Raw genomic sequence first — 21,995 nt, 5'->3', positions numbered from 1 at the left:
GGATATGGGATATAGATAAGCACTGTCAAAATCACTGTTAGCCGTAAAGAATTTAACAGATTGACTCCAACAAGTAACTCGGCCAAGGTAATCGCTCTAACTATATATAGAAAAAAAAAACATTTAAAAAAATTGCATCTGTTCAAGAGTTATCGTGTAGAGTAGCGGACAGGCGGACGGACGTACTAGCAACACAATAATATAAATGTCTTTGGTATATCTTTGGTTTTAATTACGATAACAAACGTCTTTGGTATTCCATCTCAATACGGGTAAAATATTCAAATAACCAAGAACAATCGACGTTGCCCTTGTCAATTCATGAGCCGGGTGACACGTACCTTCTTGTCTAAAGTTGACCTTGAATGTCATAGGTTATGTCACCAATCAGCTTAGCAATTCCGTAAACTATCGATTCAATTCTGATATTGATCTTTTAGACATGTTATTTTCCACACACACACATACACTTGACTACGGGGCCTAAGCTTGAACTTAGAGTCATTCTTCATCTCAGCATCCCCTTAAACTATGAGTTTGACAGTAATATCTGTTGACAGTTCTCTTTGGTTAGATGATTAAGGTACGTGTTTTTAGCGCGGGAGATCCGGTTTCGATTCCCGGCACAAGCATGTTGTTCGGACCCTTCGTTAAGCAGTAGGTTCAGGTCTCATATAGAATTACTGCGAAAAGGGACACAAAATTCCAATCCGTCGTCTCGAGTATTTATTCTCATCTTTTTTCATGCATTTTCACCACAAAAATCTGACTCTCCCGACCTGAAAATCGAGAAAAGGACTTCATAGACGATTAGATCTAGTGAAGGTCTAATTCGTGCAAAAACTTCGGTTGGTCTAGGTCTCTGCTTTCGGTGTGAATAGCTGAGACCATGCAAACACATTATTTTATTATTATTAAAGATCACTGAAAAAGGGACAGGTTGTGCATTTCTCCCCACATTAGCTAGATTTGTATTTTGCGTTTTAAAGATAGCAACCTTTATATTACTGACATACTATGAATTGTGAGTACAATACTCAAAGTTCAACAACTCGGGGTCGCGGTGGCTCAGTGGTAGAGCGTTCACCTCTGGTGCTTGGGGTCCCGGGCTCGATCCCGGCCCCCGCCAAGTGAACTTTGTGGTGGACAAACACCGTGTGCGTGGGTTTTCTCGGGGTTCTCTCACTTTCTTCATTTCACCAATTCATTCATTATTCATCATCACCGTCTCCTTTAGCCTAACCGGCACAAACGTGGGACGTAAAACTCAAAGATTTCATTTCATTTTTCAAAGTTCAACAATTTTCAAATTAAAAATTTTAAACATATCTTTTAAAATTTGAAAAAAAAATAACAAAAATTTTAAAAGTGATTTGCCAATCAAATTGCACAAAGAATAAATTTCCACAAATAACCTTAGACTATGAGTTATAACTTTAAATCGGACTTAATAATACAAAATTTACCATTTTTCTTTTGCTTGTTTTCATAAGTAAAAGGATATAATGAAATGCAACTTACCACAATTTTAGATGTTATTCTACAACAGAAATTATGAACCTGAAGAATTTTCAGTGTTGTCAGAATAGCATTTCCCCTAAATCTAAGTTTAGCCAGTGACTAGAAGAATGAACTCAACTGCATTTGATTACGTATTATGTTGTATTGGTATCCTGTGAACTACTTTTTAAATAAAATTATTATTTAAATTTAATAATTGTATGTTAAAAATTATTTTGTTTATTACAAAATAAATAAACTGTTCACAGGATTTTGCATTATTTTTAGTGTCAGGCTCTTAAGTTCGAGATGTGAAATTGTTATTGTATATCAATCGATTTTAATAATTACCTATCAGCTACTACAACAACTTTCAGTTTAAAGGGTTAATTACCCTCTTTAGCAAAACAAACAATGACAGGAAGAGATATTGTGATAAGAAAACGTTTCACGGTTAACTGTCAAAATATAATCAAATTTTAAGCTATTCGATTAACAAATAAATGATTTTAAACGATTCGCATATACGATTTTAGACTAAGTGTCATAACAAAAAATTCTTAAGAATCAAAGAGCGAAATTTTCTTTTGAATATACAAAAAAAAAAAAAAAATAGTAATTACATATCAGTTTTCAAGTTCTAAAAGTTTCCACCAATGGCCTTAAACTATGAGTCTAACGTTCAGAAATTTTTAAACTAAAAAAGTTTTGATACAGTAATAGAAAAGCATTAGCCCTCAACAAAAATTTTTAAAAATTTGAACAGATTTTAAAGTGATCAAGCCAATCAGAGTGTAACAAGAATAACTTTTCACCAATGACCTTAGACTCAGAGTTGCAACCAAGTTCAATGTATGAAATTGTTGTTGCTGCATCTGAATAGGTTACAATAATTAGCTATCAGGTTTCAAGCCTAAAATATAGTATATAGGCAGGGATCACCCAATCAAATTTTACCTAAGGTAACTTTCACCAATGATCTTTGACTGTAATCATATAATATAATATAATATACTTTCTCATTTTTTATGAAGTTAAAACCCTCAGAATATTGACTTTTTGGCGAACTTTACGCACAGAGAGGATTACCGTGAACCATCCAAATTTACAAAACTATATATGTAAGTCCTACAGAACATTTAGTAAATTTTGATTTTTGACAATTCCCAAATTTAAGGAGAGGTTCAACGTAACCCTTCCAACATTTAAGAAGAATGTGTCAATATATCAATATTTAGTAAAACAGAGTGAGCACCTTTATTCGATTATATAATCATATATTACAATGCAACCTATCTTATAGGGTAAATTAGGTAACAAAATTCCCAAATTTCAACTTTGTCAATTTTTTACATATAGAAGGAAACAACATGGACTATTTAAATTTACCCAAGTATATACTTTAGTCCTAGAAATTATTTACCAATTTTCAGTTTTGACAATTTCCAATATTTAAGAGTGGACCAATGTCCACTTCCCAAAATTTTAAAGGAGTGATCATAGTACCGCTGTTTTATTCAAGAGAAGAAATCAATATACTCATCTATGCAGGGATAAAAGTGAAGGGGAACCTGGGAGAACGTCATCCTCCTACTTCCAAAAACATAACTATGCCGTACCTCTACTTCCTAAAAGATACAATGGCCAAAGATAGGCATGGAGGACGGCGTGACGTAATGCGTTCCCCTACTTTTTCAGATCAACTTTTACCCCTGAAACCATGTGATCATAATTTTGCAAATTTTTGCAAAATTTTATTATAATTTACGGCACTATATTTAAAATCCCACTTTATTTTAGTTTCTCGCGAAAATTCAAATTGAATTGAAATGAAATAAAATCTTTCTGTTTAATGTCCCATGGTTATGCTCCTTAGGCTAAGGGAGATTGTGATTAAAGCAAGTGAATGATGATGCAAGAATTGGTGGAATGATAATATTTGAGGAAATGGGAGTAACCCGAGAAAACTCACGAACACGATGTTGTCCATTACAAATTTACTTGGCCGGAGATCGAACCAGGGACCCCACGCACCAGAGGCAAGGGCTATTCCACTGAGCTACAGTGCGCCCTCGAGAAAATTCAAAATTCCCGCCAAAATATAAGGTATTACGTATAGATTTAGAATGTTTTTTTTTTTAAAATCATAGAATCATACAAGGTGAGCTAAACAAATTTACAGAGGAATGTAGTCTATTTGTGCCCTAGAGAGCATTGGATAATTTCTACTTTTTGATAATTTCCAAATTAAGGTGGGTCAACACACTTTTCCCAAAATTTAAGAGAAGTCATCAAAGTACCCATGTCTTATGTAAGAGAATTACCACATATACTTAACCATATAAGCATATCATGCAATAAAATTCATTAAAGATAAATTTGGTCAATAATCGACGACGTGGTGAACACATGTCAGTACGAACATTTTGGCACCTTTTTTTAAAAAAAATAGAAGAGGATAAATAGGAGCACTCAAATTTACAAGGTTGTATATTCGAGTCCTAGAGAACATCCATCAAATTATATATATATATATATATATATATATATATATATATATATATATATATATATATATATATATATATATATATATATATTACAATTTCAAATAATTTAACGGGTGGGCCAACACATCCCTCCCAAATTTTGAGAAGGAAGCATCAATGTACTCCTGTTCTATAGAAGAAAATAGACTTCTAACCATATCATGCCCTAAATGTTCATCAAAACAGATAAAGTAGGTCAATAATCGACCACGTAGTAAATACATGGGAATACGAACATTTTGGTATTTTTTCCCACAGAAAGGGACAAGCAGGACCATCCAATGACATTGAACTTTTGCTTCCTCTCCTAGTACACTTAAAGTCTCTACAAGTGGCTACAGTTTATATCTCGAACATGTACGTTTCTATCTCGTACAGTGCCTAAAATGCTCCACACGAAAATATTTGATTCTTTAATTAGCCCTTTCAGCCCTGATTTTTTGTGTACTCACCGATTTTATTTTTATTTCGTCTTATTATTCTTTTTGACTTAACAAATGAAATACAACCATCATTTTGTATGTGGGTGTCATATTTTGAGAATTATACGGACATAAAATTTTCGTGCAATAGGGTTGAAATACGTATATAAAATACAAAATGGCATTAATCGAACACAGCATTGTGATCTACACAGTTTAGAAACTCGAAACACATCACTAAAGCAGGAAGAGGATTTGTTGCAAATAGTTTGTTTCGCCAAGAATAAAATAGCCTACGTGGCTGAGCTTCGTCCATTGTGATAGCCCCTGCAACTACTCTACAAGAAATGCGCGTAGCTACCTGACAAATGATGAAAGCGCCAGAGAAATAGCGAAAAATGATTTAGAGAAGTTCAAAGAATACTGACATGAAAACTCAGCAATTTTGAACCCTCCAGATTAATTATATTAATCTTAAAATATGATGTACACATATGTTACCGCCAGGGCTGAAAGTGTTAGAAATTTCAAAAGATGCTGTCTGAAATTGACCACTTTACTTGTTCTCCCTTGTTACTTTCATATCGAAAAATTAGTGTATCTTAAAGCGATTCTGAATTCTTATTAGAAGGGCTTGATTTTTGTTTGTTTGTTTGTTTGTTTGTTTTAGAGCGTATTTCAACCCTATTGCACGAAAATTTTATGTCCGTATAATTCTCAAAATATGACACCTACATACAAAATGATGGTTGTATTACATTTGTGCTGGATAATACGAGTATCGTGGCCTTAGAGTGGTATCTCGAGGTTCTCCTGTTTCTTCCCACTTTCTAGTTGCACCATTTCTATCATAATTTATTTGGTACTTCCATAATTCTCGTTTAGCTTTCAGTACATACTCTGGAGACGCTAAGATTCATACTGTTTCCACCCTTATCGTGGAACATTTGCAATCCTATGTCACTAAGAGAATTTACTTCAACTGCGATCTTGCAGATTTATACAAGAGTATCTGTCGTGAACAGATTCACTACGCTGTTTCTGCCACTTTAACTCATGGTGAGTCGTTTCTCTTAGTTTCCCCGTATAATTATTGTGCATCATAATAGAAATTAGGGGATGATTTTAATTAGGGTTTTCCGAAAGAGGGTTCGAGAAAAAAACTCCCCGTCATTGTCTTCGTATAGAGAGAGGGTCGTAATTGGCACAGTCCGGTCAGAGAAGCCATTGTCCATTGATGATGACGCTGCAACAAGACTTGTAGCTTCAGACGAAAGGGAAATGTTAATGGATGGAACGGGAAATGCTTACTTGATCGAGAACTGCCTCCCTGTCCGTCCATGTCAGCACTTCTTGCAGGTGGGTTGCTCAAAATAATTCCTAATAGTATACTGTTGTAAGCCATTGAAGGAAAGACTTATTACCCTATGTAAAGATTTTTTCTAATAAAGTCTACATGGAGACATTCTTGCAATATTATTTAAAAAGAAAAAAATTAACATCACCCTTATTACGAGTAATTTGAATGAAAACAATACTGTACAGCATATAAGGATTGTCTTCTTCTCTCTTCTCTAATATTTAAGATAACAGTAAATTTAATTTACTCTTTTCTTAATGTACTTCTGTTCCTTTACCGATTAATTCTAATAATATCGTTTCATGAAATCAAAAACGATCATTCATGAAAAATTCCAAAATTTTTAGAGACCATGACTGTAGCCTTTTATTCCTTTATTTTTTTTTATTTCTTTTCTAAAAGCAGTAGCTAACATATCGGCAATGTAATATTTATGAAAAGTACAGAAATTAATAGAATTACTCGATTTGTAGTTGGGAGGTAGGATATTTATTTCTAGAGAGTGCTAACTATGCTGGTGTGCAAAACTTAAGGGCGAGATAGATAAAATATAATATCATGTGGTTGATGGAAATGAATGAAAGCTTTACAGCATGTTGTCAGAAGTCTCTTACACAAGGATAGGGAGCAAGATGTTCCATAGCGTCAAGCCAGCGTGTCTGTAGCGCCAAATGGGTCTGCTTCCGCAACACGAAGCAGTTACGTGAAACAGACGAGAAATTGTGTGTCCGACACAGAGCTGGACGTGCCCTGGGGATAACATTTGGGTGAGTTCACTCGGGGAAGAATCGCCGGGAAGCTGGAAGAAGCACAAGTATGAAGTGTGGCCCAGGAGTTTAGTATTTCCGACAGCATTGTTTTAAGTGTACATTGAGCATCCCGAACCAGAGGCAATGCTGTGCGAAGATGTGGTTGTCACTCACGCTCAACTACAACAGAGGACGATCGCTACATTGTAAAGCAGGCAAGAAGGGATCGTCTTCAAACAGCAGGTTCAATCGCAAACACGTCTAAGAGGACTGCAAAGCGCTCAATGGCCGCAAGAAGACTGCAAGTCTCACGCTCCACAGTAGTAGGTCTACTGCATGAGAATGTTCTCTTTGTCCGACGGACATTACACTGTATTCCCTTGACACCCGAACATTGGCCACATCGTTTATTCTGGTGCCAACAACATCAGGACTGGACATAAGAGGAGTGTGATTACCAGGGGCCGGATCTTGTTGACCTAAACTTTTCTAAAAAGTGACCTATAAAATGACACTAAAATTTCTGTAAAATGACCCTAAAATTCACAAAAATTGACCTTAAAACTTGCGTATTTTAAAACGTTTACTTCGTTAAACATGGACTTTTTTTTTTTTTTTTTTAAATATCTATTGGATTTTAACTATCATTTCTCAGTCATTTTCAAAAGTTTTGTTTCAGTTAGTTGCAGCCCATTGATCAAATATCAGTCCATTGTACGGCATTGTACGTACTGAAAGTGTCAATTCACTCCGCAGCTGAAACTAGGAAGCACACTTAAAGAATAAAAGTTCGCAAGTGTAGACTGTATACACGAGAATAATAGATAAAAAGAAGTTTAAAATCTTTGAACGGCTTCTAATTTATTTTTAGTTATTCACCTGATCATATCCTTTGTGGTCAACCAGCTATAGTCTATTTGACCACCTACCAACCCCTACCCCTCGTCAACCAGCTACAGTTTAGTGTTCATTAGCTTGTTAGAAATGCAGTTTTTCCACCCCAAAAGTCAGGAAGCAGGAAAAGAGATCATTTAACTTCGTGTTTTTCAAATCCGTAAAAGTGTTCATTTTAAGATTTCTTTATGTAGAAGAAAAAGAATAAAAAGACCATAAGTGACCTAAAAGTTACCTTAAAATATTAAAAAATGACCTGAAACTTTAAAACGTCAAAAGGTGACCAAATGTTGACCCTAAAAAGATATATTTTTAGAACCTAGAGTTGATTAACAACGTTTATATTTCAACTTGTCTTGTCCTATGGTAACAGTAAAAAGTTGACTTTTCAACAAGATCCGGGCCCTGGTGATAACACTCTTTTCTTAGATGAGAGCAGGTTCAGCCTGAATAGTGATTCGGGACGCACATTTATCTGGCGAGAAGTTGTAACACGCAATGAATCCAGAAACATTCTTGAATATGATCGCTTTGGTGGATCAGTGTTCTTGCGTGAAAGGCATAATGTTATATGGACCTATCAATCAGAACAGGTAAAAAATAAAATGTACAAAGCGATCGTGATTAGTGTCAAATCCATGGTTTTTCGAACTTGCTAAGCTGATTGGTAGTAGTCTTAATGGCATTTAATCCCAAGTTTCGTCAAGTATGTGCATGTCAGCTGACCGAGACAACGTGGTTATTTATTTAGTAAATGCTTTACTTTTGATGGGGATAACGTCGAATACGTTACTTGTCGTACTTATTTTACTCAGTTCTTTATTTTCAAACTAGCTGAAATACGGTACCCATTCTTCGCATGAATCAGGTAAAATATATATGTAAACAAACTGAAAAACGAAAAAAATATCGGTCGCTTTCTACTCCGGTCCCCCCTGAGACCCCCTGACCCCCAGCCGATGGGGGCTGTGTTTGGAAGTCAACGCCTGTAGGAGTATCACTATTCATCTCAATGACCGCGAAAACTATGAATTTGACACTAATATCGGTCATTTTGGATTATTTTTACATGTCTCGGTATCCCCCTCCCGGTGAATTTGGAAGTTAATGCGATCGAAGTTTCACCATTGATCTAAGCGACCGCGAAAACTATGAATTTGACACTAATATAGGTAATTTTCTACTACTTTTACATGTCCCGGTAAACGCCCCCTTGAGACCCCCCTGGTTCGAATTTTGAAAAAACGCTTTGTCTTGATCTGGGGCCTGGACCAAGGCACCCGTGACCAAAATTTGGTAACTCTCGGCAAACTCGTCTGGTCCCGAGGCCGCACACAGACAGACACACAAACTCTCTATTTTATTTATATTAGATATTAATTATCTAAGATATTATTCTTCTCGTGCGAAGGCAAGCAATTCTACTAGACCTATACGTAAAAAGTTTGTTTGTATGTCAGGTATACAGATGCACATTGTTAACTTGGCATAAGTTACTTCTAATTAACTGTATCGAAGAGATCGAAGTCTAGAGACACTATAGGCTATTTAGGATTTTTATGCATATCCTATGGGGGGAGGAGGGACCTTAAAATTTATTCTAAAAATAGAGTATCTCATTCGCTTTCCATGTTTAGGAAGATGAAACTCAGTATGTAAACTCATTTTTAAAAAAATAAGTGGAAATACTCATATCATTTACAATTTGGAATAAATACTATGGGAATAAGGCAACATTAGTATCCTTAAGGAACGAAAACGGGAATACATGTGAATATAATCTAAAACGTTCGATATTATGGTCGAATCCATAGTTTTCGGAGTCACTGAGATGAATAGTGACACTTCCGATGCCGTTTTAATCTCATTTTATCTCCATCAGCATGGTGCTGAAAAAGAGTGAAAATTAAAATACCCAAAATCACCAAGATTAATGTTCAATCCATAGCTTTTGTGGTCGCTAAGTCGATTGGTGATAGCTTCGATAGAATTTAAGTCCAAGCGTTGCTCGTCTTTGTTTTTTCTATTTATTCCACTTATCCCTTATTTTCCAATAATTAGCATAAGTATTACTCTCCCTGTGCGAAGCTGAGCATTTCTGCTAGTTATCTTATAAATAAATAAAACATCAGGCAGCAAGCAGTATTCATTCGTACACAAATTAGAAAAGTATGAAAAAGTCATAAGTATAGAACAGTTCTTTTATATAGAAAAATACATATTATGAATGTACTGCAATGACTGAAAAATCCAAAGGCCACAAGCATAATTTTCGAGATTTAATTGAGTTGAGTTGAGTTTGGAGTTTAACGTCCCTTTCACAGTAGCGAGGCTATATGTGACGGGGACCTACTGATTAACATGGAATCCGAACCACATGAACTCTCGTCGGGAATCGAACCTGGGTCTCCGACGCCAAAGGGGCGTACGCTAACCGCTTAGCCACAGAGGAGATCAATTTTCGAGATTCATTACGTCGAATTGACATAGTCACGTATTACGTACTTAGGGGTTGCTGGACATTCACTCCGTCAATTCTTTCCGTATCCTTGTATCGTATTTCCTATTGATCTTTTTAGGTTACACAATATTATCGAGAGGCGGTAACAAAATCATTTATTCCATTTCTGTTGGTGCAGGTTTTTAGTATCTGTCAAAAAGATATGAGTTTTACTTCATATTACTAAATTTACGTAAACTTCTGAGGTATGCGAATTCAGTACTGGAACTAGTCGTAGTAGATACGAATTGTAATACAGGAAGAAGGTCAGATATAAAAGTTATTTTTGAGACATTGAAGCAATATCAAAAAGTTATTTCTTACCGTCCAGAAGTAATACTAGATTTCTACAACTTCCAGTTGCACTAGAGAAATAAAATCGTAGATGACACGTACTCTTTTGGACACTTATTCAATTCCAGAAAACTGCTGAATAAACTCTAGGTAAGCTCTATGATCGCCAAACTGTCGGTCACGAGCTACTAACAGCTTGCGGAGACATTTTCGGTAGATCGCGTTAACACTCCGCTGACGCTAACGACATGGGGCGCTGACTACAACAACTGCTTGTTTCTCCCGCGCAACTGCCATTGTCAGCCTCATCTCAAAATTGATTGTATACATGTGGGCTTGTGCACGTTATGTTCTTCGTGTTTATATTAGACACTCTCTAACTTGAATAGTTTGATTTCATATTTGCTAGAAATGTAAGTTTAATGTAAGATTTTGGTTGGTAGCTCACAGTAAGATTTACAAACGATACGGTAGCTCAGAAGCTTCACAAGTTTGACAACCTCTGGTCTTTTACATGTATATGCTGTAAAAAGTTGATAATGACTTAATTAAAAATTCCATATTTAGCACGCAGAAATCGTGCACCACCCATTGATCCATCACCCATCTTGACTCACGACCCACCGTGACCCATTCTGACCTACGATGTAACACTCCAACCCACCACCCGCCATGACCCACTACGACCCACCACTCAACATGAACCACTCTGACCTACTCTGATACACTCCTACCTACCAAAGCCATCGTCAACTCTCACCCATGATTCATCAAACTCCTTTTCTACTGACTGAAGAGTATTGTACTTTTAATAAAACAAGGCTGCGAAATGATCACTAATAGGAGTTTGAATTTCTACGGTGAATTGCTCAAACACTACTCTGTTACAACTCTGGATAATCTTACCTTTACGATAAAAAAATTGTAAAGTGTTTGTCATGAGCCAAGTTACGATGAATTTCAATTTTATTGTCATACATAATATAAAATTATTTTCTTGTAGAATTACAGATACTTTAGACCAATGGAAAGGAAAAAAAGGTTGTAAAATTTCCCATATAATTAAACGTTAAGGTTGTAGCTTAGCATTGATTGAAGAATTGTATTCTCAAGGTCAAAGTTACGGTTCTAGCTTTCCATTTGATGAACTGTATTCTCACGTTCAAAAGTTACAGTTGTAGCGAGATGGTGTAGGTCAATGAAAACTTGACCCACGACCCACTGACCCAGAGTCCATCATCACCCACGTCCAGTCGCGACGCTGTCTGACCCACGAACCACGCATCATGAACCACTGTGAGCCACTCCCACCCACCCACCAAAACCCATAGTCGTCAACTCTGACCCATGATCCACGCCCCCATCTCCACTTACTGCAGGGCAGTCAGTGAGGAGGTGAGGATGAAAAATGAATGAAATGGTGCAATAAGAAAGTGGAGGAAACGGAAAAAACCCGAGGAAACTCACGCACTCGGTGTTTGTCCACTACAAAGTTCATTTGGGGTCGATAGTTCAAGTGCAGTTCTGTTGCAATACCGGTGGATCTGACATAAAATAGCGAAGTGTATGTTGTGGGCCAAATTACGAAGAACTGCAACATATATAATTATTTGCTTGTTGAATTACAGACACTTTTCGGTGGAAAATACAATGAAATTTGAAAGTCTCAGATCAAGGTAAGGTAGACCAACGTGAAGGAAAAAAAGGTGTAAAATTTTCCATATAATTAAACGTTACGGTTGTGACTTTGCATTCTCTGAATAATTGTATTCTTAAGGTCAAAGTTACAGTTGTAGTAACTTTGCACTTGTTGAAGAATTGTATTAAGGTCAAAAGTTATAGTTATAGCCAGAGATGGCGTAGGTCAATGAAAACTTTACTCAACGCCCATCGTGACCCACTGACTCACGACTCACCATGAGCCACCACTCTGACCCACTCAATCCACTCCAAAACCCATAGTCATCAACCCTGACCCATGATTCACGCCCTCGTCTTCACTGACTGAATTGTATTACACTTGTAATAAAACAAGGCTGTGACATTATCAGTAATCGGAGTTTAAATGTCTACGATCAAACGCTCAAAAGTGAACTCTGTGAGTTTTACCTCCCTGGTTTATCCCGGTCAAACTAAAGGAGACGGTGAGAATGGGAAGTGAATGAAGTGGTGGAATGAAGAAAGTGGGAGGAAACGGGAGAACCCTGAGAAAACACACGCACACGATGTTTCTCCACTACAAAGTTTACTTGGGGTCAATCGCTCAAGTACAGCTCTGTTGCAATACCTTTACAATATAAAATAGTAAAGTGTTTGTCATGGAGCAAATTACAAAGAATTTCAAATTAGTTATTATATATAACTATTTCCTTATTGAATTACAGATACTTTTCAGTAGAAAATAGGATGAAATTTGAAAGTCTCAGATCAAGGTAAGGTAGACCAACGTAAAGGAAAAGAAGGTGTAAAATTTTCTGCATAATTAATTATACCGTACAAACGTAAAAGTTTCTGAAATTATGCTTACAGTACAAATTTTGTGTCCATTCTTCTCGCAATTGTATGGCTTGATTGCCTTGTGCTCTGAACGCTCCATACAATAAGCACAATCTTCAGCAACTTTTATAGTAGAAAGCCGTGGATATAAAATGGAAAGCATTGTACCTTATGTATCTCAATTTGATTTCTCAACTAATATCGATCATTTCCAATTATTTTACGGATTAATTTCACTACCTATTTCCCTTATATAGAAAGTGCCTGCCTCCCCCCCCCCCCGTAAAAGAAAATTTTAAAAAATGCTAGAACACGTTATGTTTATTTTTATAAAGAGTTAATATACTGAATTTGAGCTCCCTAAGTTGAACAGCTCGTGAACTACTCAATTTCTTTTCAAAAATTCGGACCTCCACTTCCTTAAGGTATGTATTATAATGAAAACAATATGATAACAAACAATGGGCTTGGTGTCCTCCTATATACTAAAGTCATTTCATTTGACTTTGCAACTTGTCCTGATGATCACGCATCCAATTACAAGTCATTCAAAAAATATATTTTTCCAGTAGTTAGCTCCACTAAAATCTTAGGCTGTATCTTGAAAGCCAAGTAGTAAGTCCTATTGCTATTATTACAAGTACAAATATCAGTATCGAAAAGTGCCTGAAGTTCTTTTTTCACTTAGATATACTCATGTAAGTAAATAGAAACAAATGAGAAAGGAAGAAAAATGGTAGGTAAAACGTGGAGAAATTCACAAGTGTTCAGAAGATGCTTTCTACAACACACTGATCAGAGTTGGTCAATGGGTCGTAGTGGGTCAGTGAGAGTCACGGTGGGACGTGGGTCGCAGTGGGTCACATCCTTACTTACGACCCACTGACCCGCTACATCTCTGATAATGACCTCAGTAGTCCTGATGAATTTTGTTCAGACACGAAGTTATCATTTAAAAATACTATCAAAAATGACTATGTTCCTATCAACTCCGGTAAAAACAAATTCTTTACTAGTGTGTCTCAAGATCAAAGTAGTCTTGCATTCATTAAGAAATTGTATTCTCAAGGTCAAATGTTGCGGTTCTAGCTTTGTATTTGTTGAAGAATTGGATTCCCAAGGTCAAAGTTCGGTAGTAGCTTTGGATTTGTTGAAGAATAGGATTCTCAAGGTCAAACCTGAGGGTTGTGTCTTTGCATTCGTTGAAGAATTGGATTCTCAAGAACAAAGATGACGCTTCTAGCTTTGCATTCGTTGAAGAATTGGATTCTTAAGGTCAAAGTTACGTTTGTAGCTTTGCATTTGTTGAAGAATTGGATTTTCAATGTCAAAGTTACGGTTGTAGCTCTGTATTTGTTGAATAATTGTATTCTCAAGGTCAAACGTTAATTTTGCAGCTTTGCACTCGTTGAAGAGTTGAATTTTCAAAGTCAAACGTTATGGTCGCAGCTTTGCACTCGTTGAAGAATCGGATTCTCAAGGTTAAAGTTATGTTTGTAGCTTTACATTTGTTGAAGAATTGGATTCTCAAGGTCAAAGTTACGATTGTATCGTTGTATTTGATGAAGAATTGGATTCTCAAGGTCAAACATGACGGTTGTAGATTTGGATTTGTTGAAGAATAGGATTCTCAAGGTCAAACCTGAGGGTTATGTCTGCATTCGTTGAAGAATTGGATTCTCAAGGTCAAAGTGACGGTTGTAGTTTTGCATTTATTGAAAAATTGTATTCTCAAGGTCAAACGTCATGATCGCAGCTTTGCATTCGTTGAAGAATCGGATTCTCAAAGTCAAAGTTACGTTTGTAGCTTTGCATTTGTTGAAGAATTGGATTCTCAAAGTAAAAGTTATGGTTGTAGCTTTGCATTTGTTGAAGAATTGTATTATCAAAGTCAAAAGTTACAGTAGTAGCCAAAGATAGATCAGAATATAATTATCATATATAATTATTTCCTTGTTGAATTACAGATACTTTTCTGTGGAAAATAGGATGAGATTTTAAAGTTTCAAATCAAGGTAGGGTAGACTAACGTGAAGCAGAAGAAAGTGTAAAATTTTGCATATAATTAAGTATACCGTACATACGTGAAATTTTCTGAAATTATTCTTACAGTACAAATTTTATGTCATTTTTTCTCACAATTTTATGACTTGACTGCCTTGTGTTCTGAACGCTCCATATAATAGACACAATCTTCGGTAATTGTTATAATAGAAAGCCGAGGATATAAAATGCGAAGCACTGTAGTTTTTGTGTCTCAATTAATAATGGTTTTTCAATTTCTTTCTCAACTAACGTCGATCGTTTTCCATTATTTTAACAAATCAACTTCACTACCTATTTCCCTTATATAGAAAGTGCCTGACCTCCCATAAAAGAAATTTTTTAAAAAATGATACTACACATTATGTTTATTTTTAATAGAGTTAATGTACTGAATTCCAACTTCCTAAGTTGAACAACCCGTGAGGTACTTAATTTTTCGCAAAAATTCGGACCTCCTTCTCTTCCTTTAGGATATGTATTATAGTAAATATGCTATGATAACATGGCAGTTGGGATTGAGACCTAACTATATACGAAAAGTCATTTCATTTGACCTTTCAATTTGACTGTGATGATCACGCACACATAGTTACATACAGGTTGTGTCTCGGAACCCAAGTGGTAGGTCCTATTGATATTATTACAATTACAAACATCAATATGCAAAAGTGTCTAAAGTTCTTTTTTCACTTAGATATACTTATCTTATATAAGTAAATAGAAACAAATGAAAAAAGAAGAAAACTGGAGGCCTTGAAAATAAAACATCGAGAAATCTACCAGTGTTCACCGCTGTTTATATTGCACTGAGCGGAATATGTCAGTGGGTCAGAAGGCTCAGTGGTTCTGAGTGGGTCACCGTGGGTGGTGAGTAGCAGTGGGTCACGTCCTGTCAACCCACGACCCACTGACCCACTCCATCTCTGTTTAGCGGTACATACATGTATATATATACAGGATGGACAATTTATCGTAATCATCCGTTACAAAGTTTCTCCAAAAGAGACAGAAAAGCGAAACTTTGCATGAAGCAATTATAAGGAGGAGGACATCCTTGTACTTATTAAACAGAAACACTCAACAAACATTGTTGCCAACCCAATGTAATTTTTTTCAAATGGCACTACGTCAGATTAATACATATTTCAAATCAACATGTTAAACTTAAACTTAAAATACCACATGTATTGTTCAGTGTTGCAAACTAAGGATGTTATAGTTTCACAAACCTCCAAAGTTTGGCAGCCTTTATCACACGTACAACACAACCGAGTTGGACAGGATAATGCACATCGAAAGTATCTAAGTGTTGGATACCATGGTCAGGGTAAAACTTGTTTTGAATGAATAGCAACGAAGTTAGAAGAGCTTGAAGTGTTAATTTTTTTTCGAAATGTTTCATTTCGAAAACATGTTTTTTTTTTTTTTGTAAGTATCTTATCTAATTACGTGTACGGTTAGCAATTGGCAAACAAATCATTTTGCCGCTAACAGCACTTCTATATCTCAAACCGTTCAGGGGATATGAAAAGCATTGCTGAAGTTTGTAACACTGCTTAAATCACATAATTGTGTGAACTTGTAATTACAGGTACTAAAAGTTATTCCTGCAATGCTATAAAAGAGAAGGAAAACAACAATCATTTTAAATATATTCCAGAAATACGTCATTTTCAGCAGTGTAACGAATTTTATCAATGTTTATCATATCTCCGGAACGGTTTGAGGTATCCAAGTGCTGTAAACGGCCTAATAATTTGTTCGCCAATTGTTAACCATGCAAGTAATTAGACATGATACTTACCTAAGCATGTTTTCGAAATAAAATCTTTCGAGAAAATTTTCAAGCCCTTGTAACTTCGTTGCTATTCATTCAAAACAAGTCATACCATGACCATAGTATCAAACGCTAAGATACTCCCGATGTGCATTGTCTTGTTCATCTCAGTTGTGCTGTATGTGTGATAGAAGCTTTCAAACTTTGGATATTTGTGATATTATAACATCCTTAGTTTGGAATACTGAATAATAAATATTTGTATTTGAAATTTTCGTTTAACATGTTAATTTGAAATATGTAATAATCTGACGTAGTGCCATTTGAAAAACAACAACAACAACAACAAAACTTTATATTGGATTGGGAACACTGTTTGTTGGGTGTTTCTGTTTAATACGTGCGAAGATGTCCCCTTCCTTACAGTTGCTTCGTACAAAGTTTCACTTTTCACCCTCTTTTGGTTTCTTCGTTATAGCTGATGATCAAGATAACTTTGTCCACCGTGTATATATATATATTCTGTTTTAACCAGTGAACTGTATTATAAGTTTAATTCATGAGATTGACATTTATTTAAATGTACAAATGTTAATATCATATTTTACTGTCCTCATCAATCAAAGATATCAAAATCAATAGTACTTTGTGGAATCTTTCGTATATCAGTGGAGATCCTTGCTTCCACGACTAGCAATTGCCGACCAGACACACAAACAGATACCAATTTCAAATCACGGGTTGATTAGCTTAAGCCTTTCGAGGCGTCGTTGCAAGAAGTTTGGTTTAATTTACATGTAATATATGTAAATAAAGTACTATGCAATTGATATCTATAATTCCATTACTTTCTGTCGTTCAGACCATATACGATGGAGAAAAGGATCCACTGTAGTTCAGTGATATTGCGCTTACCTTTCATGCGTGAGGTCCCTGTTTCGATTTCAGCTTACTCCAATTGGTCTTGTGGTAGACAAATACATTGGGCGTATGTTTCTTCGGGGTCCTCTTCCGTTTCTTCTCACTTTCGTTATTTCACTCATTCTTCCATCTCATTATCGCCGTGGGCGCCGCTGTGGCTAAGTGGTAGAGAGTTCACCCGTGTTGCATGGGTCCCTGGTTCGGTCGCAACTCACGCCGTGTGGACTTTGTGGTGGACAAACACCGTGTTCGTGGGTTTTCTCGGGATTCTCCCACTTTCTTCATTCCACCGTTTCATTAATTTCTCATAATCACCGTCCCCTTTAACCTAGGCGACATAATCGTGGGACGTAAAACTCGAAGATTTTATTTCATGTTTTCATTTTCGCCGTTTCCCTTAGCGTCAGTACATAATCGTGGACGTTAAACCAAATAAAATAAAATAAAATAAAAAGATGGAGAATAGAAAATGAAGTTCATAGGGGAGAAAAAACAATGTTGGAAGTGTTGTTTTAATTGCAATATTTACTTCTTGTAACAAAAATTTAAGGTGTTGGATCAAAATCTATCGATTCCTTCTGTTATTAAACTTAACGTATGTCGTGTCGTTGTCAAAATATGTTAAGCTAACAGATAAAACATGACAAGAGTACCTTATACACAAGATTTCTTTCGGGGACCTCCTTTAAAGAAACGAGCAAACACTGTTCCCAAATAACAATTTAAGGACGGAAGTTGTATATACAAGTGAAAGAAAAAGAAAACACTTTGATGTTTCCCACCCTGCTAATAATGAGGAAGAGTAGATTTAACCACTCATGCTGAATAAATATATTTTCTTCTCTGTATTAACTGCAGGTGAAATTAACATATTCTATGTTAACAACCTCAAGTTTAAGAAGTTAGAAAACAAAACAAATGTTGGAGACCTATGTAGGAGATTATTACAAATCTTTTCTGTTCCCCTCCTTTTCCTTTTTATTTTTTTCATTTTTTGTTAGCCTTCATTTCTAAATAGAAGCAAGGGACCTTTACACCATAAATACAACTAGATGCTCAACTGTCTCGTTAGTGCCTTTCCCGAAAGATCGAAGCATGAATTGTGACACCAATTTAATGCTTTTTTTCTTTCTTTCTTCTCTATGTTATTTATTTTGTTGATATATTTCTGTTTCCGTTTGATTTTACGTTCTGATAAGGCCAAACAACAAGTTCAGTTAATAAGTTTAATTTATTTTCTCTCTCTATGTCTATTCTGCTCCTTTCCATGAAGTAATTGGAAAGATATAAGTCTTTGAAAACGTACGCTCATGTACTTAAGTATTTTACAAAGTTAAAGTTGGCTTTTTGTGGTATGGTAGTTGAGATTTAGTACTTCATTCATACAGAAATGAGTTTAGTATAATTTCGGTTTATAAATTAAATTAAACTATGGAATATTTGTATTCATCAAAAATATTTTTATTATTGATTCTACATATATACTGTACATTCTCTGTTAATAAGATGAAATATGGACGTACGTAATATCGATTCATTTCCCGGCGGGAACTCATTTGGTTCGGATTTCACGTTAATCTGTAGGTCCACGTCTCATATAGTCTCACTGTTGAACGGGACGCTAAAATCAAATCAAATCATATCGATTCTATCAGATATACCAGCCTTCGGCTAGCTGGGAGTTGCACCCCCAGACCCCCGCGTTTGCTCGACCTACGGCTAGTGATGGGCAGTGGGAATATTCCCAGTGGGAAGGAAAATAAAAATTGAGAATATTCCCGGGTTTTTCCTGGCATATAAATTCCCGGGAAGGAATTTATTTTAATTTCTTAACTTTATTTTCCAAATTAGAAGAAGTACATGGCCAATTACTTTATTTTCATTTATTATCATTTACTTCTAGGTTTTAAATGATTTAGAGGTCAAAAAATAAAATTCGTTGACGGTACTTTATATAACTAAGTAATAACATAATTTTTAAGGTCCATTTCCATTTGCACTAGAAAGTAGCAAAGTATTAATTTACAAACGAGGAAAAGGAACCTGTTTTTAAATTAATATAGAAATAGAGATGAAATACTATTTAAACACCGCGAACCACCGTTAATAATAGACGTCGGTCTGTCTGCTCCCTCTGACTCGAATTTCTAAATAGGTACTCGGACTTCTCTTACATGTGAATTAACGCATAAAATTTCGAGAAATAGGTAGGAAAAAAGGTCGTGTGTGGCAATGTTACGTGTAAAATTTTAAAGATAAGAGTGTAGTTTTACTATAAGGATCCACAGATTGTAAAATATACTGAAAAAATTGAGAAAGTCTTTAATTTGTCCATTTTATGACGAGAACAGAACCCAACGGACCCATGTGCGGCTTCTAGCCAGTTCCTACTAGTACTGCTACTGCTACTCCTACTCCTAATACTACTTATACTATGGATCCATATAGTAAAACTGCACGAAGATAAGTCAGTATCTTGCAAATATTGTGGACATAAATATGTATGTGCAAATGTTGATAAAATGGTGGGACATGTGTTTTCTGGCAGTTATCCAATCTTATTTGTTTATAAAAGTTTAAGATGTTTTTAATATCAGTAGTAGGGTAAAGTTTAGAAAATCCACTTACATATAAATTTAAACTGTTTAGCGGTATAAAAGTGTTGACTTACTATACCATTTTTTCACACATATTTACTCGCATAAAACACATTGTAAGAAAATATAGGCTACATTTGCGTAGTCTGTAAATAAAATACCATAATACCGTTCAGAATATACATTTTAAAGAATCCTCTGGAGACAACAGTAATAAATATACTGTGATTAAAAAACGAATTTACCTTTGAAATAATAATATAATAATATAATGCAATTTTTTTGTGATTGTAGATAAATTCCCGGAATATTTCCATTTTGGGGAATCTTCCCGGGAATACTCCCGAAAAATATCTTCCCGGGAATTTGCCTATCACTAATTACGGCCTCGTACATCTTAAACCGACAATTCTACGGAATTTCAAGTTTCTTTTTTATTTCAACTATCTAAAAGAAAGATTTTGTATCCCAAGAAAACGTTCGTTTAAATAACATGGGAATTTCTTCATCCCCTTTATACCCCTTAAAAACTAGAAACATTCACTTTTGGCAATTTCCTGTGGGTTAGTCCCGGAAAGCTACAATCATGCCAAATTTCATCATTCTAATCCTGCCGGACATTTTGGAGTGTACAAGATGTCCCATATAAATAACATGGAAAAGATTTTTCAATTCCCCATAAAACCACTCTTAGGTTGGAATTTCTTTATTTTTAGTGATTTACTTGGGTAACGCTAACAAAAACGTACAAATACACAGAATTTCAAGTTTTTATTCATATTCCAAGTGTCTAAAATATTAGATTATAGGTCTAAGAAAACGCCAATTTAAATAACACGAGGAATTTCTTCACCTCCCTTTTAGACCTTCTAAAATTTATATTTACTTTTGGCAATTTTTCTGATGGTTAGTCCCGAAAAGCTACAATCATGCCAAATTTCAACTTTCCACCTCAACCAGAAGTACCCGTTTATTTTATGGCAGTCAATTCATGTAATTTTATATAGCTATAGTTAGGATTTTAACGAAACGGTTTGGTATAATTCGATTCGATTTTTCTTAAGGAAACTAAATATCGTGGAGAAATAGATAACAGCTGTGTAGTAGTAGTAATGAATAGAAAGAAAAATATACATTCTCATTAATCCCGAATGCAGAAAGAACATAGCAAAATGGTGAAATTCTAGAAAGATGCGTTAAAATCCCATTTAATATAAGCAATTAAAGTTTCTATAACCTTTACATACTAAATTGCAGGTGTAGTCGAATTCCGCTTCATTTCTTGTAAAGAGACTCAATCAATCAGAAACCAATAATACAATAAGCACAGACTTATTTGTTTATAACTTTGCAGTAACACAGATTTTTGCTTTGTAGTAAGGTGTCCACGAGCAAAATTATGACAGTAATTTTTACTCTTCCTCACTCTTGTAGATGGATTTTTTTTATTGCGTTCCTACATAATTTACAAATTTCCATTCCCAAAAAACGAAATAATTGGAATCATCTTCCTCAGTTTATCGAATGTAGACAATTTGTTAACTCTTTTACAGTACATTATCAAACGCATTACTTGAATTAGGCACATTTGTTTGTTTTAGTTGAGAGTTCTAAATACCAAAATAATTCAGAAATAGACTACTACTCACCAATTTGGGAGCAAACGAAGGGTCAAGAGCAGCATACATCGCTGCAATTAGTGTACTGTCATACATAATCAAGACATTGTCTAACTGTTAGTTATATTTGATATACATAGCATAGAGCAGTGTTTCTCACACTTTTTCTAGTAAGGACTTTTTTTCTACTAGTTAGAATGTTCTACGAGCCACTCTACGTATTCCCGTCTCCTTCAAAAACAAATTTATCATTTTATTTTATCATCTACCA

General features: G+C 35.3%; 1 protein-coding gene across 2 annotated transcripts in view; it reads left to right on the top strand.

The window, feature by feature from the left end:
- LOC145664539 (uncharacterized) overlaps positions 1-21,995 on the top strand; it is a 90,412-nt gene that overhangs the window by 13,092 nt on the left and 55,325 nt on the right. The window lies entirely within an intron of this gene.

The sequence above is a fragment of the Thermobia domestica genome, chromosome 11, assembly GCF_964235325.1.
Source record: "Thermobia domestica chromosome 11, izTheDome1.hap1.1, whole genome shotgun sequence".
Classification (NCBI taxonomy): domain Eukaryota; kingdom Metazoa; phylum Arthropoda; class Insecta; order Zygentoma; family Lepismatidae; genus Thermobia; species Thermobia domestica.
This window is presented reverse-complemented; position numbering and strand designations above follow the sequence as displayed.